Source organism: Dermacentor andersoni, chromosome 4, assembly GCF_023375885.2.
Source record: "Dermacentor andersoni chromosome 4, qqDerAnde1_hic_scaffold, whole genome shotgun sequence".
NCBI classification, from domain to species: domain Eukaryota; kingdom Metazoa; phylum Arthropoda; class Arachnida; order Ixodida; family Ixodidae; genus Dermacentor; species Dermacentor andersoni.
Genome location: NC_092817.1, coordinates 198,972,865 through 198,990,188, shown reverse-complemented (window position 1 = coordinate 198,990,188; position 17,324 = coordinate 198,972,865). Strand labels below are relative to the sequence as shown.

Here is a 17,324-nt window from a genome sequence, read left to right as displayed (position 1 = left end):
TTTTTTTTTTTTTTTACACTCACGTGTGGGCTGTTTTATTTACTGTTACATTCAACTGGCGCAGCCTACTGGTAGAGCCAACGTCGAAGTGCAAAAACAATATGCAAGCCGCCAGGCGATTGTACGCGCAGTGACGGTGGTAACCGGTATAAGTAATGGTGCAAAATTTAGTCGCAAAAACTGCTAACCGTTTACCTATTACACCCGTATCCAGCTCAGTGACAATCAATAACTTGCCGCATTGCTAGCGCCAAACGTGGGCTGCAGCGGACGCAAATCGTTGCTCTCGTCCTCTTGTTTTATTGCCAGCTCGACTCGGCAGCGACTAACCATAACAAACGGAGCAATCCACGTACACGACGTGTGCCTGTACTATCAACGGAAAGACAGTGCCGCGTACGTGCTGTAGCAATACGTTGCGAATGCACATAGCACGATACAGGTGCAGTCGTAAACATAGCATCCCTGCCATCGGCCATACCATGCTGAATACGCCGGTTCTCGTCCGATCCCCGAAGCTAAGCAGCATTGGGCTCGGTCAGTACTTGGGAGGGAGACCACCTGGGAACACCGAGTGCTGATGGCACCCTTCCTTTTGCATTTTTTTATTGCGTGCTTCTGTGACTTATTTTTGTTTTTTTTTACACTCACGTGTGGGTTGTTTTATTTACTGTTACATTCAACTGGCGCAGCCTACTGGTAGAGCCAACGTCGAAGTGCAAAAACAATATGCAAGCCGCCAGGCGATTGTACGCGCAGTGACGGTGGTAACCGGTATAAGTAACGGTGCAAAATTTAGTCGCACAAACTGCTAACCGTTTACCTATTACACCCGTATCCAGCTCAGTGACAATCAATAACTTGCCGCATTGCTAGCGCCAAACGTGGGCTGCAGCGGACGCAAATCGTTGCTCTCGTCCTCTTGTTTTATTGCCAGCTCGACTCGGCAGCGACTAACCATAACAAACGGAGCAATCCACGTACACGACGTGTGCCTGTACTATCAACGGAAAGACAGTGCCGCGTACGTGCTGTAGCAATACGTTGCGAATGCACATAGCACGATACAGGTGCAGTCGTAAACATAGCATCCCTGCCATCGGCCATACCATGCTGAATACGCCGGTTCTCGTCCGATCCCCGAAGCTAAGCAGCATTGGGCTCGGTCAGTACTTGGGAGGAAGACCACCTGGGAACACCGAGTGCTGATGGCACCCTTGTTTTTGCATTTTTTTATTGCGTGCTTCTGTGACTTATTTTTTTTTTTACACTCACGTGTGGGTTGTTTTATTTACTGTTACGTTCAACTGGCGCAGCCTACTGGTAGAGCCAACGTCGAAGTGCAAAAACAATATGCAAGCCGCCAGGCGATTGTACGCGCAGTGACGGTGGTAACCGGTATAAGTAACGGTGCAAAATTTAGTCGCACAAACTGCTAACCGTTTACCTATTACACCCGTATCCAGCTCAGTGACAATCAATAACTTGCCGCATTGCTAGCGCCAAACGTGGGCTGCAGCGGACGCAAATCGTTGCTCTCGTCCTCTTGTTTTATTGCCAGCTCGACTCGGCAGCGACTAACCATAACAAACGGAGCAATCCACGTACACGACGTGTGCCTGTACTATCAACGGAAAGACAGTGCCGCGTACGTGCTGTAGCAATACGTTGCGAATGCACATAGCACGATACAGGTGCAGTCGTAAACATAGCATCCCTGCCATCGGCCATACCATGCTGAATACGCCGGTTCTCGTCCGATCCCCGAAGCTAAGCAGCATTGGGCTCGGTCAGTACTTGGGAGGGAGACCACCTGGGAACACCGAGTGCTGATGGCACCCTTCTTTTTGCATTTTTTTATTGCGTGCTTCTGTGACTTATTTTTTTTTTTTTTACACTCACGCGTGGGTTGTTTTATTTACTGTTACATTCAACTGGCGCAGCCTACTGGTAGAGCCAACGTCGAAGTGCAAAAACAATATGCAAGCCGCCAGGCGATTGTACGCGCAGTGACGGTGGTAACCGGTATAAGTAACGGTGCAAAATTTAGTCGCACAAACTGCTAACCGTTTACCTATTACACCCGTATCCAGCTCAGTGACAATCAATAACTTGCCGCATTGCTAGCGCCAAACGTGGGCTGCAGCGGACGCAAATCGTTGCTCTCGTCCTCTTGTTTTATTGCCAGCTCGACTCGGCAGCGACTAACCATAACAAACGGAGCAATCCACGTACACGACGTGTGCCTGTACTATCAACGGAAAGACAGTGCCGCGTACGTGCTGTAGCAATACGTTGCGAATGCACATAGCACGATACAGGTGCAGTCGTAAACATAGCATCCCTGCCATCGGCCATACCATGCTGAATACGCCGGTTCTCGTCCGATCCCCGAAGCTAAGCAGCATTGGGCTCGGTCAGTACTTGGGAGGGAGACCACCTGGGAACACCGAGTGCTGATGGCACCCTTCTTTTTGCATTTTTTTATTGCGTGCTTCTGTGACTTATTTTTGTTTTTTTTTACACTCACGTGTGGGTTGTTTTATTTACTGTTACATTCAACTGGCGCAGCCTACTGGTAGAGCCAACGTCGAAGTGCAAAAACAATATGCAAGCCGCCAGGCGATTGTACGCGCAGTGACGGTGGTAACCGGTATAAGTAACGGTGCAAAATTTAGTCGCACAAACTGCTAACCGTTTACCTATTACACCCGTATCCAGCTCAGTGACAATCAATAACTTGCCGCATTGCTAGCGCCAAACGTGGGCTGCAGCGGACGCAAATCGTTGCTCTCGTCCTCTTGTTTTATTGCCAGCTCGACTCGGCAGCGACTAACCATAACAAACGGAGCAATCCACGTACACGACGTGTGCCTGTACTATCAACGGAAAGACAGTGCCGCGTACGTGCTGTAGCAATACGTTGCGAATGCACATAGCACGATACAGGTGCAGTCGTAAACATAGCATCCCTGCCATCGGCCATACCATGCTGAATACGCCGGTTCTCGTCCGATCCCCGAAGCTAAGCAGCATTGGGCTCGGTCAGTACTTGGGAGGGAGACCACCTGGGAACACCGAGTGCTGATGGCACCCTTGTTTTTGCATTTTTTTATTGCGTGCTTCTGTGACTTTTTTTTTTTTTTACACTCACGTGTGGGTTGTTTTATTTACTGTTACATTCAACTGGCGCAGCCTACTGGTAGAGCCAACGTCGAAGTGCAAAAACAAAATGCAAGCCGCTAGGCGATTGTACGCGCAGTGACGGTGGTAACCGGTATAAGTAATGGTGCAAAATTTAGTCGCACAAACTGCTAACCGTTTACCTATTACACCCGTATCCAGCTCAGTGACAATCAATAACTTGGCGCATTGCTAGCGCCAAACGTGGGCTGCAGCGGACGCAAATCGTTGCTCTCGTCCTCGTGTTTTATTGCCAGCTCGACTCGGCAGCAACTAACCATAACAAACGGAGCAATCCACGTACACGACGTGTGCCTGTACTATCAACGGAAAGACAGTGCCGCGTACGTGCTGTAGCAATACGTTGCGAATGCACATAGCACGATACAGGTGCAGTCGTAAACATAGCATCCCTGCCATCGGCCATACCATGCTGAATACGCCGGTTCTCGTCCGATCCCCGAAGCTAAGCAGCATTGGGCTCGGTCAGTACTTGGGAGGGAGACCACCTGGGAACACCGAGTGCTGATGGCACCCTTCTTTTTGCATTTTTTTATTGCGTGCTTCTGTGACTTATTTTTGTTTTTTTTTACACTCACGTGTGGGTTGTTTTATTTACTGTTACATTCAACTGGCGCAGCCTACTGGTAGAGCCAACGTCGAAGTGCAAAAACAATATGCAAGCCGCCAGGCGATTGTACGCGCAGTGACGGTGGTAACCGGTATAAGTAACGGTGCAAAATTTAGTCGCACAAACTGCTAACCGTTTACCTATTACACCCGTATCCAGCTCAGTGACAATCAATAACTTGCCGCATTGCTAGCGCCAAACGTGGGCTGCAGCGGACGCAAATCGTTGCTCTCGTCCTCTTGTTTTATTGCCAGCTCGACTCGGCAGCGACTAACCATAACAAACGGAGCAATCCACGTACACGACGTGTGCCTGTACTATCAACGGAAAGACAGTGCCGCGTACGTGCTGTAGCAATACGTTGCGAATGCACATAGCACGATACAGGTGCAGTCGTAAACATAGCATCCCTGCCATCGGCCATACCATGCTGAATACGCCGGTTCTCGTCCGATCCCCGAAGCTAAGCAGCATTGGGCTCGGTCAGTACTTGGGAGGAAGACCACCTGGGAACACCGAGTGCTGATGGCACCCTTGTTTTTGCATTTTTTTATTGCGTGCTTCTGTGACTTATTTTTTTTTTTTTTTTACACTCACGTGTGGGTTGTTTTATTTACTGTTACATTCAACTGCCGCAGCCTACTGGTAGAGCCAACGTCGAAGTGCAAAAACAAAATGCAAGCCGCTAGGCGATTGTACGCGCAGTGACGGTGGTAACCGGTATAAGTAATGGTGCAAAATTTAGTCGCACAAACTGCTAACCGTTTACCTATTACACCCGTATCCAGCTCAGTGACAATCAATAACTTGGCGCATTGCTAGCGCCAAACGTGGGCTGCAGCGGACGCAAATCGTTGCTCTCGTCCTCGTGTTTTATTGCCAGCTCGACTCGGCAGCAACTAACCATAACAAACGGAGCAATCCACGTACACGACGTGTGCCTGTACTATCAACGGAAAGACAGTGCCGCGTACGTGCTGTAGCAATACGTTGCGAATGCACATAGCACGATACAGGTGCAGTCGTAAACATAGCATCCCTGCCATCGGCCATACCATGCTGAATACGCCGGTTCTCGTCCGATCCCCGAAGCTAAGCAGCATTGGTCTCGGTCAGTACTTGGGAGGGAGACCACCTGGGAACACCGAGTGCTGATGGCACCCTTCTTTTTGCATTTTTTTATTGCGTGCTTCTGTGACTTATTTTTTTTTTACACTCACGTGTGGGTTGTTTTATTTACTGTTACATTCAACTGGCGCAGCCTACTGGTAGAGCCAACGTCGAAGTGCAAAAACAATATGCAAGCCGCTAGGCGATTGTACGCGCAGTGACGGTGGTAACCGGTATAAGTAATGGTGCAAAATTTAGTCGCACAAACTGCTAACCGTTTACCTATTACACCCGTATCCAGCTCAGTGACAATCAATAACTTGGCGCATTGCTAGCGCCAAACGTGGGCTGCAGCGGACGCAAATCGTTGCTCTCGTCCTCGTGTTTTATTGCCAGCTCGACTCGGCAGCAACTAACCATAACAAACGGAGCAATCCACGTACACGACGTGTGCCTGTACTATCAACGGAAAGACAGTGCCGCGTACGTGCTGTAGCAATACGTTGCGAATGCACATAGCACGATACAGGTGCAGTCGTAAACATAGCATCCCTGCCATCGGCCATACCATGCTGAATACGCCGGTTCTCGTCCGATCCCCGAAGCTAAGCAGCATTGGGCTCGGTCAGTACTTGGGAGGGAGACCACCTGGGAACACCGAGTGCTGATGGCACCCTTCTTTTTGCATTTTTTTATTGCGTGCTTCTGTGACTTATTTTTTTTTTTTACACTCACGTGTGGGTTGTTTTATTTACTGTTACATTCAACTGGCGCAGCCTACTGGTAGAGCCAACGTCGAAGTGCAAAAACAATATGCAAGCCGCTAGGCGATTGTACGCGCAGTGACGGTGGTAACCGGTATAAGTAATGGTGCAAAATTTAGTCGCACAAACTGCTAACCGTTTACCTATTACACCCGTATCCAGCTCAGTGACAATCAATAACTTGGCGCATTGCTAGCGCCAAACGTGGGCTGCAGCGGACGCAAATCGTTGCTCTCGTCCTCGTGTTTTATTGCCAGCTCGACTCGGCAGCAACTAACCATAACAAACGGAGCAATCCACGTACACGACGTGTGCCTGTACTATCAACGGAAAGACAGTGCCGCGTACGTGCTGTAGCAATACGTTGCGAATGCACATAGCACGATACAGGTGCAGTCGTAAACATAGCATCCCTGCCATCGGCCATACCATGCTGAATACGCCGGTTCTCGTCCGATCCCCGAAGCTAAGCAGCATTGGGCTCGGTCAGTACTTGGGAGGGAGACCACCTGGGAACACCGAGTGCTGATGGCACCCTTCTTTTTGCATTTTTTTATTGCGTGCTTCTGTGACTTATTTTTGTTTTTTTTTACACTCACGTGTGGGTTGTTTTATTTACTGTTACATTCAACTGGCGCAGCCTACTGGTAGAGCCAACGTCGAAGTGCAAAAACAATATGCAAGCCGCCAGGCGATTGTACGCGCAGTGACGGTGGTAACCGGTATAAGTAATGGTGCAAAATTTAGTCGCACAAACTGCTAACCGTTTACCTATTACATCCGTATCCAGCTCAGTGACAATCAATAACTTGCCGCATTGCTAGCGCCAAACGTGGGCTGCAGCGGACGCAAATCGTTGCTCTCGTCCTCTTGTTTTATTGCCAGCTCGACTCGGCAGCGACTAACCATAACAAACGGAGCAATCCACGTACACGACGTGTGCCTGTACTATCAACGGAAAGACAGTGCCGCGTACGTGCTGTAGCAATACGTTGCGAATGCACATAGCACGATACAGGTGCAGTCGTAAACATAGCATCCCTGCCATCGGCCATACCATGCTGAATACGCCGGTTCTCGTCCGATCCCCGAAGCTAAGCAGCATTGGGCTCGGTCAGTACTTGGGAGGGAGACCACCTGGGAACACCGAGTGCTGATGGCACCCTTCTTTTTGCATTTTTTTATTGCGTGCTTCTGTGACTTATTTTTGTTTTTTTTTACACTCACGTGTGGGTTGTTTTATTTACTGTTACATTCAACTGGCGCAGCCTACTGGTAGAGCCAACGTCGAAGTGCAAAAACAATATGCAAGCCGCCAGGCGATTGTACGCGCAGTGACGGTGGTAACCGGTATAAGTAACGGTGCAAAATTTAGTCGCACAAACTGCTAACCGTTTACCTATTACACCCGTATCCAGCTCAGTGACAATCAATAACTTGCCGCATTGCTAGCGCCAAACGTGGGCTGCAGCGGACGCAAATCGTTGCTCTCGTCCTCTTGTTTTATTGCCAGCTCGACTCGGCAGCGACTAACCATAACAAACGGAGCAATCCACGTACACGACGTGTGCCTGTACTATCAACGGAAAGACAGTGCCGCGTACGTGCTGTAGCAATACGTTGCGAATGCACATAGCACGATACAGGTGCAGTCGTAAACATAGCATCCCTGCCATCGGCCATACCATGCTGAATACGCCGGTTCTCGTCCGATCCCCGAAGCTAAGCAGCATTGGGCTCGGTCACTACTTGGGAGGGAGACCACCTGGGAACACCGAGTGCTGATGGCACCCTTGTTTTTGCATTTTTTTATTGCGTGCTTCTGTGACTTATTTTTTTTTTTTTACACTCACGTGTGGGTTGTTTTATTTACTGTTACATTCAACTGGCGCAGCCTACTGGTAGAGCCAACGTCGAAGTGCAAAAACAAAATGCAAGCCGCTAGGCGATTGTACGCGCAGTGACGGTGGTAACCGGTATAAGTAATGGTGCAAAATTTAGTCGCACAAACTGCTAACCGTTTACCTATTACACCCGTATCCAGCTCAGTGACAATCAATAACTTGGCGCATTGCTAGCGCCAAACGTGGGCTGCAGCGGACGCAAATCGTTGCTCTCGTCCTCGTGTTTTATTGCCAGCTCGACTCGGCAGCAACTAACCATAACAAACGGAGCAATCCACGTACACGACGTGTGCCTGTACTATCAACGGAAAGACAGTGCCGCGTACGTGCTGTAGCAATACGTTGCGAATGCACATAGCACGATACAGGTGCAGTCGTAAACATAGCATCCCTGCCATCGGCCATACCATGCTGAATACGCCGGTTCTCGTCCGATCCCCGAAGCTAAGCAGCATTGGGCTCGGTCAGTACTTGGGAGGGAGACCACCTGGGAACACCGAGTGCTGATGGCACCCTTCTTTTTGCATTTTTTTATTGCGTGCTTCTGTGACTTATTTTTTTTTTTTTTACACTCACGTGTGGGTTGTTTTATTTACTGTTACATTCAACTGGCGCAGCCTACTGGTAGAGCCAACGTCGAAGTGCAAAAACAATATGCAAGCCGCCAGGCGATTGTACGCGCAGTGACGGTGGTAACCGGTATAACTAATGGTGCAAAATTTAGTCGCACAAACTGCTAACCGTTTACCTATTACACCCGTATCCAGCTCAGTGACAATCAATAACTTGGCGCATTGCTAGCGCCAAACGTGGGCTGCAGCGGACGCAAATCGTTGCTCTCGTCCTCTTGTTTTATTGCCAGCTCGACTCGGCAGCGACTAACCATAACAAACGGAGCAATCCACGTACACGACGTGTGCCTGTACTATCAACGGAAAGACAGTGCCGCGTACGTGCTGTAGCAATACGTTGCGAATGCACATAGCACGATACAGGTGCAGTCGTAAACATAGCATCCCTGCCATCGGCCATACCATGCTGAATACGCCGGTTCTCGTCCGATCCCCGAAGCTAAGCAGCATTGGGCTCGGTCAGTACTTGGGAGGGAGACCACCTGGGAACACCGAGTGCTGATGGCACCCTTCTTTTTGCATTTTTTTATTGCGTGCTTCTGTGACTTATTTTTGTTTTTTTTTACACTCACGTGTGGGTTGTTTTATTTACTGTTACATTCAACTGGCGCAGCCTACTGGTAGAGCCAACGTCGAAGTGCAAAAACAATATGCAAGCCGCCAGGCGATTGTACGCGCAGTGACGGTGGTAACCGGTATAAGTAACGGTGCAAAATTTAGTCGCACAAACTGCTAACCGTTTACCTATTACACCCGTATCCAGCTCAGTGACAATCAATAACTTGCCGCATTGCTAGCGCCAAACGTGGGCTGCAGCGGACGCAAATCGTTGCTCTCGTCCTCTTGTTTTATTGCCAGCTCGACTCGGCAGCGACTAACCATAACAAACGGAGCAATCCACGTACACGACGTGTGCCTGTACTATCAACGGAAAGACAGTGCCGCGTACGTGCTGTAGCAATACGTTGCGAATGCACATAGCACGATACAGGTGCAGTCGTAAACATAGCATCCCTGCCATCGGCCATACCATGCTGAATACGCCGGTTCTCGTCCGATCCCCGAAGCTAAGCAGCATTGGGCTCGGTCAGTACTTGGGAGGGAGACCACCTGGGAACACCGAGTGCTGATGGCACCCTTCTTTTTGCATTTTTTTATTGCGTGCTTCTGTGACTTATTTTTGTTTTTTTTTACACTCACGTGTGGGTTGTTTTATTTACTGTTACATTCAACTGGCGCAGCCTACTGGTAGAGCCAACGTCGAAGTGCAAAAACAATATGCAAGCCGCCAGGCGATTGTACGCGCAGTGACGGTGGTAACCGGTATAAGTAACGGTGCAAAATTTAGTCGCACAAACTGCTAACCGTTTACCTATTACACCCGTATCCAGCTCAGTGACAATCAATAACTTGCCGCATTGCTAGCGCCAAACGTGGGCTGCAGCGGACGCAAATCGTTGCTCTCGTCCTCGTGTTTTATTGCCAGCTCGACTCGGCAGCAACTAACCATAACAAACGGAGCAATCCACGTACACGACGTGTGCCTGTACTATCAACGGAAAGACAGTGCCGCGTACGTGCTGTAGCAATACGTTGCGAATGCACATAGCACGATACAGGTGCAGTCGTAAACATAGCATCCCTGCCATCGGCCATACCATGCTGAATACGCCGGTTCTCGTCCGATCCCCGAAGCTAAGCAGCATTGGGCTCGGTCAGTACTTGGGAGGGAGACCACCTGGGAACACCGAGTGCTGATGGCACCCTTCTTTTTGCATTTTTTTATTGCGTGCTTCTGTGACTTATTTTTTTTTTTTTTACACTCACGTGTGGGTTGTTTTATTTACTGTTACATTCAACTGGCGCAGCCTACTGGTAGAGCCAACGTCGAAGTGCAAAAACAAAATGCAAGCCGCTAGGCGATTGTACGCGCAGTGACGGTGGTAACCGGTATAAGTAATGGTGCAAAATTTAGTCGCACAAACTGCTAACCGTTTACCTATTACACCCGTATCCAGCTCAGTGACAATCAATAACTTGGCGCATTGCTAGCGCCAAACGTGGGCTGCAGCGGACGCAAATCGTTGCTCTCGTCCTCGTGTTTTATTGCCAGGTCGACTCGGCAGCAACTAACCATAACAAACGGAGCAATCCACGTACACGACGTGTGCCTGTACTATCAACGGAAAGACAGTGCCGCGTACGTGCTGTAGCAATACGTTGCGAATGCACATAGCACGATACAGGTGCAGTCGTAAACATAGCATCCCTGCCATCGGCCATACCATGCTGAATACGCCGGTTCTCGTCCGATCCCCGAAGCTAAGCAGCATTGGGCTCGGTCAGTACTTGGGAGGGAGACCACCTGGGAACACCGAGTGCTGATGGCACCCTTCCTTTTGCATTTTTTTATTGCGTGCTTCTGTGACTTATTTTTGTTTTTTTTTACACTCACGTGTGGGTTGTTTTATTTACTGTTACATTCAACTGGCGCAGCCTACTGGTAGAGCCAACGTCGAAGTGCAAAAACAATATGCAAGCCGCCAGGCGATTGTACGCGCAGTGACGGTGGTAACCGGTATAAGTAACGGTGCAAAATTTAGTCGCACAAACTGCTAACCGTTTACCTATTACACCCGTATCCAGCTCAGTGACAATCAATAACTTGCCGCATTGCTAGCGCCAAACGTGGGCTGCAGCGGACGCAAATCGTTGCTCTCGTCCTCTTGTTTTATTGCCAGCTCGACTCGGCAGCGACTAACCATAACAAACGGAGCAATCCACGTACACGACGTGTGCCTGTACTATCAACGGAAAGACAGTGCCGCGTACGTGCTGTAGCAATACGTTGCGAATGCACATAGCACGATACAGGTGCAGTCGTAAACATAGCATCCCTGCCATCGGCCATACCATGCTGAATACGCCGGTTCTCGTCCGATCCCCGAAGCTAAGCAGCATTGGGCTCGGTCAGTACTTGGGAGGAAGACCACCTGGGAACACCGAGTGCTGATGGCACCCTTGTTTTTGCATTTTTTTATTGCGTGCTTCTGTGACTTATTTTTTTTTTTACACTCACGTGTGGGTTGTTTTATTTACTGTTACGTTCAACTGGCGCAGCCTACTGGTAGAGCCAACGTCGAAGTGCAAAAACAATATGCAAGCCGCCAGGCGATTGTACGCGCAGTGACGGTGGTAACCGGTATAAGTAACGGTGCAAAATTTAGTCGCACAAACTGCTAACCGTTTACCTATTACACCCGTATCCAGCTCAGTGACAATCAATAACTTGCCGCATTGCTAGCGCCAAACGTGGGCTGCAGCGGACGCAAATCGTTGCTCTCGTCCTCTTGTTTTATTGCCAGCTCGACTCGGCAGCGACTAACCATAACAAACGGAGCAATCCACGTACACGACGTGTGCCTGTACTATCAACGGAAAGACAGTGCCGCGTACGTGCTGTAGCAATACGTTGCGAATGCACATAGCACGATACAGGTGCAGTCGTAAACATAGCATCCCTGCCATCGGCCATACCATGCTGAATACGCCGGTTCTCGTCCGATCCCCGAAGCTAAGCAGCATTGGGCTCGGTCAGTACTTGGGAGGGAGACCACCTGGGAACACCGAGTGCTGATGGCACCCTTCTTTTTGCATTTTTTTATTGCGTGCTTCTGTGACTTATTTTTGTTTTTTTTTACACTCACGTGTGGGTTGTTTTATTTACTGTTACATTCAACTGGCGCAGCCTACTGGTAGAGCCAACGTCGAAGTGCAAAAACAATATGCAAGCCGCCAGGCGATTGTACGCGCAGTGACGGTGGTAACCGGTATAAGTAACGGTGCAAAATTTAGTCGCACAAACTGCTAACCGTTTACCTATTACACCCGTATCCAGCTCAGTGACAATCAATAACTTGCCGCATTGCTAGCGCCAAACGTGGGCTGCAGCGGACGCAAATCGTTGCTCTCGTCCTCTTGTTTTATTGCCAGCTCGACTCGGCAGCGACTAACCATAACAAACGGAGCAATCCACGTACACGACGTGTGCCTGTACTATCAACGGAAAGACAGTGCCGCGTACGTGCTGTAGCAATACGTTGCGAATGCACATAGCACGATACAGGTGCAGTCGTAAACATAGCATCCCTGCCATCGGCCATACCATGCTGAATACGCCGGTTCTCGTCCGATCCCCGAAGCTAAGCAGCATTGGGCTCGGTCAGTACTTGGGAGGGAGACCACCTGGGAACACCGAGTGCTGATGGCACCCTTGTTTTTGCATTTTTTTATTGCGTGCTTCTGTGACTTATTTTTTTTTTTTTTTACACTCACGTGTGGGTTGTTTTATTTACTGTTACATTCAACTGGCGCAGCCTACTGGTAGAGCCAACGTCGAAGTGCAAAAACAAAATGCAAGCCGCTAGGCGATTGTACGCGCAGTGACGGTGGTAACCGGTATAAGTAATGGTGCAAAATTTAGTCGCACAAACTGCTAACCGTTTACCTATTACACCCGTATCCAGCTCAGTGACAATCAATAACTTGGCGCATTGCTAGCGCCAAACGTGGGCTGCAGCGGACGCAAATCGTTGCTCTCGTCCTCGTGTTTTATTGCCAGCTCGACTCGGCAGCAACTAACCATAACAAACGGAGCAATCCACGTACACGACGTGTGCCTGTACTATCAACGGAAAGACAGTGCCGCGTACGTGCTGTAGCAATACGTTGCGAATGCACATAGCACGATACAGGTGCAGTCGTAAACATAGCATCCCTGCCATCGGCCATACCATGCTGAATACGCCGGTTCTCGTCCGATCCCCGAAGCTAAGCAGCATTGGGCTCGGTCAGTACTTGGGAGGGAGACCACCTGGGAACACCGAGTGCTGATGGCACCCTTCTTTTTGCATTTTTTTATTGCGTGCTTCTGTGACTTATTTTTGTTTTTTTTTACACTCACGTGTGGGTTGTTTTATTTACTGTTACATTCAACTGGCGCAGCCTACTGGTAGAGCCAACGTCGAAGTGCAAAAACAATATGCAAGCCGCCAGGCGATTGTACGCGCAGTGACGGTGGTAACCGGTATAAGTAACGGTGCAAAATTTAGTCGCACAAACTGCTAACCGTTTACCTATTACACCCGTATCCAGCTCAGTGACAATCAATAACTTGCCGCATTGCTAGCGCCAAACGTGGGCTGCAGCGGACGCAAATCGTTGCTCTCGTCCTCTTGTTTTATTGCCAGCTCGACTCGGCAGCGACTAACCATAACAAACGGAGCAATCCACGTACACGACGTGTGCCTGTACTATCAACGGAAAGACAGTGCCGCGTACGTGCTGTAGCAATACGTTGCGAATGCACATAGCACGATACAGGTGCAGTCGTAAACATAGCATCCCTGCCATCGGCCATACCATGCTGAATACGCCGGTTCTCGTCCGATCCCCGAAGCTAAGCAGCATTGGGCTCGGTCAGTACTTGGGAGGAAGACCACCTGGGAACACCGAGTGCTGATGGCACCCTTGTTTTTGCATTTTTTTATTGCGTGCTTCTGTGACTTACTTTTTTTTTTTTTTTACACTCACGTGTGGGTTGTTTTATTTACTGTTACATTCAACTGCCGCAGCCTACTGGTAGAGCCAACGTCGAAGTGCAAAAACAAAATGCAAGCCGCTAGGCGATTGTACGCGCAGTGACGGTGGTAACCGGTATAAGTAATGGTGCAAAATTTAGTCGCACAAACTGCTAACCGTTTACCTATTACACCCGTATCCAGCTCAGTGACAATCAATAACTTGGCGCATTGCTAGCGCCAAACGTGGGCTGCAGCGGACGCAAATCGTTGCTCTCGTCCTCGTGTTTTATTGCCAGCTCGACTCGGCAGCAACTAACCATAACAAACGGAGCAATCCACGTACACGACGTGTGCCTGTACTATCAACGGAAAGACAGTGCCGCGTACGTGCTGTAGCAATACGTTGCGAATGCACATAGCACGATACAGGTGCAGTCGTAAACATAGCATCCCTGCCATCGGCCATACCATGCTGAATACGCCGGTTCTCGTCCGATCCCCGAAGCTAAGCAGCATTGGTCTCGGTCAGTACTTGGGAGGGAGACCACCTGGGAACACCGAGTGCTGATGGCACCCTTCTTTTTGCATTTTTTTATTGCGTGCTTCTGTGACTTATTTTTTTTTTACACTCACGTGTGGGTTGTTTTATTTACTGTTACATTCAACTGGCGCAGCCTACTGGTAGAGCCAACGTCGAAGTGCAAAAACAATATGCAAGCCGCTAGGCGATTGTACGCGCAGTGACGGTGGTAACCGGTATAAGTAATGGTGCAAAATTTAGTCGCACAAACTGCTAACCGTTTACCTATTACACCCGTATCCAGCTCAGTGACAATCAATAACTTGGCGCATTGCTAGCGCCAAACGTGGGCTGCAGCGGACGCAAATCGTTGCTCTCGTCCTCGTGTTTTATTGCCAGCTCGACTCGGCAGCAACTAACCATAACAAACGGAGCAATCCACGTACACGACGTGTGCCTGTACTATCAACGGAAAGACAGTGCCGCGTACGTGCTGTAGCAATACGTTGCGAATGCACATAGCACGATACAGGTGCAGTCGTAAACATAGCATCCCTGCCATCGGCCATACCATGCTGAATACGCCGGTTCTCGTCCGATCCCCGAAGCTAAGCAGCATTGGGCTCGGTCAGTACTTGGGAGGGAGACCACCTGGGAACACCGAGTGCTGATGGCACCCTTCTTTTTGCATTTTTTTATTGCGTGCTTCTGTGACTTATTTTTTTTTTTTACACTCACGTGTGGGTTGTTTTATTTACTGTTACATTCAACTGGCGCAGCCTACTGGTAGAGCCAACGTCGAAGTGCAAAAACAATATGCAAGCCGCTAGGCGATTGTACGCGCAGTGACGGTGGTAACCGGTATAAGTAATGGTGCAAAATTTAGTCGCACAAACTGCTAACCGTTTACCTATTACACCCGTATCCAGCTCAGTGACAATCAATAACTTGGCGCATTGCTAGCGCCAAACGTGGGCTGCAGCGGACGCAAATCGTTGCTCTCGTCCTCGTGTTTTATTGCCAGCTCGACTCGGCAGCAACTAACCATAACAAACGGAGCAATCCACGTACACGACGTGTGCCTGTACTATCAACGGAAAGACAGTGCCGCGTACGTGCTGTAGCAATACGTTGCGAATGCACATAGCACGATACAGGTGCAGTCGTAAACATAGCATCCCTGCCATCGGCCATACCATGCTGAATACGCCGGTTCTCGTCCGATCCCCGAAGCTAAGCAGCATTGGGCTCGGTCAGTACTTGGGAGGGAGACCACCTGGGAACACCGAGTGCTGATGGCACCCTTCTTTTTGCATTTTTTTATTGCGTGCTTCTGTGACTTATTTTTGTTTTTTTTTACACTCACGTGTGGGTTGTTTTATTTACTGTTACATTCAACTGGCGCAGCCTACTGGTAGAGCCAACGTCGAAGTGCAAAAACAATATGCAAGCCGCCAGGCGATTGTACGCGCAGTGACGGTGGTAACCGGTATAAGTAATGGTGCAAAATTTAGTCGCACAAACTGCTAACCGTTTACCTATTACATCCGTATCCAGCTCAGTGACAATCAATAACTTGCCGCATTGCTAGCGCCAAACGTGGGCTGCAGCGGACGCAAATCGTTGCTCTCGTCCTCTTGTTTTATTGCCAGCTCGACTCGGCAGCGACTAACCATAACAAACGGAGCAATCCACGTACACGACGTGTGCCTGTACTATCAACGGAAAGACAGTGCCGCGTACGTGCTGTAGCAATACGTTGCGAATGCACATAGCACGATACAGGTGCAGTCGTAAACATAGCATCCCTGCCATCGGCCATACCATGCTGAATACGCCGGTTCTCGTCCGATCCCCGAAGCTAAGCAGCATTGGGCTCGGTCAGTACTTGGGAGGGAGACCACCTGGGAACACCGAGTGCTGATGGCACCCTTCTTTTTGCATTTTTTTATTGCGTGCTTCTGTGACTTATTTTTCTTTTTTTTTACACTCACGTGTGGGTTGTTTTATTTACTGTTACATTCAACTGGCGCAGCCTACTGGTAGAGCCAACGTCGAAGTGCAAAAACAATATGCAAGCCGCCAGGCGATTGTACGCGCAGTGACGGTGGTAACCGGTATAAGTAACGGTGCAAAATTTAGTCGCACAAACTGCTAACCGTTTACCTATTACACCCGTATCCAGCTCAGTGACAATCAATAACTTGCCGCATTGCTAGCGCCAAACGTGGGCTGCAGCGGACGCAAATCGTTGCTCTCGTCCTCTTGTTTTATTGCCAGCTCGACTCGGCAGCGACTAACCATAACAAACGGAGCAATCCACGTACACGACGTGTGCCTGTACTATCAACGGAAAGACAGTGCCGCGTACGTGCTGTAGCAATACGTTGCGAATGCACATAGCACGATACAGGTGCAGTCGTAAACATAGCATCCCTGCCATCGGCCATACCATGCTGAATACGCCGGTTCTCGTCCGATCCCCGAAGCTAAGCAGCATTGGGCTCGGTCACTACTTGGGAGGGAGACCACCTGGGAACACCGAGTGCTGATGGCACCCTTGTTTTTGCATTTTTTTATTGCGTGCTTCTGTGACTTATTTTTTTTTTTTTACACTCACGTGTGGGTTGTTTTATTTACTGTTACATTCAACTGGCGCAGCCTACTGGTAGAGCCAACGTCGAAGTGCAAAAACAAAATGCAAGCCGCTAGGCGATTGTACGCGCAGTGACGGTGGTAACCGGTATAAGTAATGGTGCAAAATTTAGTCGCACAAACTGCTAACCGTTTACCTATTACACCCGTATCCAGCTCAGTGACAATCAATAACTTGGCGCATTGCTAGCGCCAAACGTGGGCTGCAGCGGACGCAAATCGTTGCTCTCGTCCTCGTGTTTTATTGCCAGCTCGACTCGGCAGCAACTAACCATAACAAACGGAGCAATCCACGTACACGACGTGTGCCTGTACTATCAACGGAAAGACAGTGCCGCGTACG

The 17,324-nt window shown here is 49.3% G+C and overlaps 23 non-coding genes and 4 pseudogenes across 23 annotated transcripts; all 27 read left to right on the top strand.

Annotated features, from left to right (window-relative positions):
* The first annotated feature begins 467 nt into the window (after positions 1-467).
* LOC140217520 (5S ribosomal RNA) lies at positions 468-586 on the top strand. The gene has a single exon (XR_011894098.1). It is a non-coding gene; the product is annotated as a 5S ribosomal RNA (ribosomal RNA).
* A 509-nt stretch (positions 587-1,095) lies between these two features.
* Positions 1,096-1,214, top strand: LOC140217726 (5S ribosomal RNA). Its single transcript, XR_011894313.1, has one exon. It is a non-coding gene; the product is annotated as a 5S ribosomal RNA (ribosomal RNA).
* A 505-nt stretch (positions 1,215-1,719) lies between these two features.
* Positions 1,720-1,838, top strand: LOC140217519 (5S ribosomal RNA). The gene has a single exon (XR_011894097.1). It is a non-coding gene; the product is annotated as a 5S ribosomal RNA (ribosomal RNA).
* A 508-nt stretch (positions 1,839-2,346) lies between these two features.
* On the top strand, positions 2,347-2,465 carry LOC140217518 (5S ribosomal RNA). The gene has a single exon (XR_011894096.1). It is a non-coding gene; the product is annotated as a 5S ribosomal RNA (ribosomal RNA).
* A 509-nt stretch (positions 2,466-2,974) lies between these two features.
* Positions 2,975-3,093, top strand: LOC140217517 (5S ribosomal RNA). Its single transcript, XR_011894095.1, has one exon. It is a non-coding gene; the product is annotated as a 5S ribosomal RNA (ribosomal RNA).
* A 505-nt stretch (positions 3,094-3,598) lies between these two features.
* Positions 3,599-3,717, top strand: LOC140217516 (5S ribosomal RNA). Its single transcript, XR_011894094.1, has one exon. It is a non-coding gene; the product is annotated as a 5S ribosomal RNA (ribosomal RNA).
* Positions 3,718-4,226: 509 nt separating this feature from the next.
* LOC140217725 (5S ribosomal RNA) lies at positions 4,227-4,345 on the top strand. The gene has a single exon (XR_011894312.1). It is a non-coding gene; the product is annotated as a 5S ribosomal RNA (ribosomal RNA).
* Positions 4,346-4,855: 510 nt separating this feature from the next.
* Positions 4,856-4,974, top strand: LOC140217746 (5S ribosomal RNA; annotated as a pseudogene).
* Positions 4,975-5,478: 504 nt separating this feature from the next.
* Positions 5,479-5,597, top strand: LOC140217515 (5S ribosomal RNA). Its single transcript, XR_011894093.1, has one exon. It is a non-coding gene; the product is annotated as a 5S ribosomal RNA (ribosomal RNA).
* Positions 5,598-6,103: 506 nt separating this feature from the next.
* LOC140217514 (5S ribosomal RNA) lies at positions 6,104-6,222 on the top strand. The gene has a single exon (XR_011894092.1). It is a non-coding gene; the product is annotated as a 5S ribosomal RNA (ribosomal RNA).
* A 509-nt stretch (positions 6,223-6,731) lies between these two features.
* Positions 6,732-6,850, top strand: LOC140217513 (5S ribosomal RNA). Its single transcript, XR_011894091.1, has one exon. It is a non-coding gene; the product is annotated as a 5S ribosomal RNA (ribosomal RNA).
* A 509-nt stretch (positions 6,851-7,359) lies between these two features.
* LOC140217765 (5S ribosomal RNA) lies at positions 7,360-7,478 on the top strand (annotated as a pseudogene).
* A 507-nt stretch (positions 7,479-7,985) lies between these two features.
* LOC140217512 (5S ribosomal RNA) lies at positions 7,986-8,104 on the top strand. Its single transcript, XR_011894090.1, has one exon. It is a non-coding gene; the product is annotated as a 5S ribosomal RNA (ribosomal RNA).
* Positions 8,105-8,612: 508 nt separating this feature from the next.
* On the top strand, positions 8,613-8,731 carry LOC140217511 (5S ribosomal RNA). The gene has a single exon (XR_011894089.1). It is a non-coding gene; the product is annotated as a 5S ribosomal RNA (ribosomal RNA).
* Positions 8,732-9,240: 509 nt separating this feature from the next.
* On the top strand, positions 9,241-9,359 carry LOC140217510 (5S ribosomal RNA). The gene has a single exon (XR_011894088.1). It is a non-coding gene; the product is annotated as a 5S ribosomal RNA (ribosomal RNA).
* Positions 9,360-9,868: 509 nt separating this feature from the next.
* On the top strand, positions 9,869-9,987 carry LOC140217509 (5S ribosomal RNA). The gene has a single exon (XR_011894087.1). It is a non-coding gene; the product is annotated as a 5S ribosomal RNA (ribosomal RNA).
* A 508-nt stretch (positions 9,988-10,495) lies between these two features.
* LOC140217508 (5S ribosomal RNA) lies at positions 10,496-10,614 on the top strand. The gene has a single exon (XR_011894086.1). It is a non-coding gene; the product is annotated as a 5S ribosomal RNA (ribosomal RNA).
* A 509-nt stretch (positions 10,615-11,123) lies between these two features.
* On the top strand, positions 11,124-11,242 carry LOC140217724 (5S ribosomal RNA). Its single transcript, XR_011894311.1, has one exon. It is a non-coding gene; the product is annotated as a 5S ribosomal RNA (ribosomal RNA).
* Positions 11,243-11,747: 505 nt separating this feature from the next.
* On the top strand, positions 11,748-11,866 carry LOC140217507 (5S ribosomal RNA). The gene has a single exon (XR_011894085.1). It is a non-coding gene; the product is annotated as a 5S ribosomal RNA (ribosomal RNA).
* Positions 11,867-12,375: 509 nt separating this feature from the next.
* Positions 12,376-12,494, top strand: LOC140217506 (5S ribosomal RNA). The gene has a single exon (XR_011894084.1). It is a non-coding gene; the product is annotated as a 5S ribosomal RNA (ribosomal RNA).
* Positions 12,495-13,003: 509 nt separating this feature from the next.
* LOC140217505 (5S ribosomal RNA) lies at positions 13,004-13,122 on the top strand. Its single transcript, XR_011894083.1, has one exon. It is a non-coding gene; the product is annotated as a 5S ribosomal RNA (ribosomal RNA).
* A 509-nt stretch (positions 13,123-13,631) lies between these two features.
* LOC140217723 (5S ribosomal RNA) lies at positions 13,632-13,750 on the top strand. Its single transcript, XR_011894310.1, has one exon. It is a non-coding gene; the product is annotated as a 5S ribosomal RNA (ribosomal RNA).
* Positions 13,751-14,260: 510 nt separating this feature from the next.
* Positions 14,261-14,379, top strand: LOC140217745 (5S ribosomal RNA; annotated as a pseudogene).
* A 504-nt stretch (positions 14,380-14,883) lies between these two features.
* On the top strand, positions 14,884-15,002 carry LOC140217504 (5S ribosomal RNA). Its single transcript, XR_011894082.1, has one exon. It is a non-coding gene; the product is annotated as a 5S ribosomal RNA (ribosomal RNA).
* A 506-nt stretch (positions 15,003-15,508) lies between these two features.
* On the top strand, positions 15,509-15,627 carry LOC140217503 (5S ribosomal RNA). Its single transcript, XR_011894081.1, has one exon. It is a non-coding gene; the product is annotated as a 5S ribosomal RNA (ribosomal RNA).
* Positions 15,628-16,136: 509 nt separating this feature from the next.
* Positions 16,137-16,255, top strand: LOC140217502 (5S ribosomal RNA). The gene has a single exon (XR_011894080.1). It is a non-coding gene; the product is annotated as a 5S ribosomal RNA (ribosomal RNA).
* A 509-nt stretch (positions 16,256-16,764) lies between these two features.
* LOC140217764 (5S ribosomal RNA) lies at positions 16,765-16,883 on the top strand (annotated as a pseudogene).
* The last annotated feature ends 441 nt before the right edge of the window (positions 16,884-17,324 follow it).